Source organism: Rhyacophila brunnea, unplaced genomic scaffold (assembly GCF_057557595.1).
Source record: "Rhyacophila brunnea isolate RB1 unplaced genomic scaffold, BYU_Rbru_1.0 scaffold_112, whole genome shotgun sequence".
NCBI classification, from domain to species: Eukaryota; Metazoa; Arthropoda; class Insecta; order Trichoptera; family Rhyacophilidae; genus Rhyacophila; species Rhyacophila brunnea.
The window spans coordinates 1,167,264-1,168,269 of NW_028232766.1; positions in this window are offsets into that span (position 1 = coordinate 1,167,264).

The window sequence follows — 1,006 nt, forward strand, 5'->3', positions numbered from 1 at the left end:
TTGATTGAAATAGGTATAACTAGCCTTGACAACTTAACTGAAGTTGAGAATGAAACACTTAGAGAGTATGACATCATGTCGAATATACTATGTTTAGATTTACAAATGTAAAACAATAATAATTCTATGTGTTATGACTTGGGATATGGTGGTTACAAAATTCCATAAAAAATATGTTAAGGAGCTAAAAATCCTGGACGAAGTAGAAGCATACATGCAAGCTCTAACACTCTACAAGAGACTTAAACTCATCTCATTTGAGAGAAGAAGAGTAGTTGATGGAGATAGATCAGGGGAAGATGAAAAAGATGCATCAAGGAGTTGTGCAATATTCCAAACACGCTGACTACGTCTAAATAGATAAAATCGATATAAAGCAAATTAACCCATAAATAAATATCAAAAAAATATTTGATTGATAAATATGTAAAAAAATATATATTTTATACTATAATCAAAACACATGGTGTCTAATATATAAAATATAAAATTAAACAGCTCATAACTTCAAAATGTATCTTACAAAGATATGAAACATATGCTAAAATTTTTGAGCCCAAATTCTTTTATACATTAGTAGTAAAAACTATGATATTTTTTTTAATTTAAAATTTCATTAATACATACTAATGTTTGTGTGGCATACTATTTATCTTTAAAGATGTATATTTAAACTGAAAAACATTTAATTTATATTAAATTGCAAAGTTTTTTCTTGTATTTTTTTCGATTTATAAAAATGCATCAATTTATCTTATTAGTTCCTATTAAATTTATATTTTTTTTGACTGAAATATTAATTATCGCAAAAATTGAAGAAATAATAGCTGTTTTTAGAATAGCAAAATCATATAGAAGTTATGTATAAAGGTCCAAAGTCTAGCATTATATTTTTTGAAGGTAATTTTGTTATTGATATATGCATTATTATATCTAATAGAAGCTTTCTATATTTAGTAAAGACTATAAAAATAATTCTTTTGAACGTATTTAAACAGCATAATTA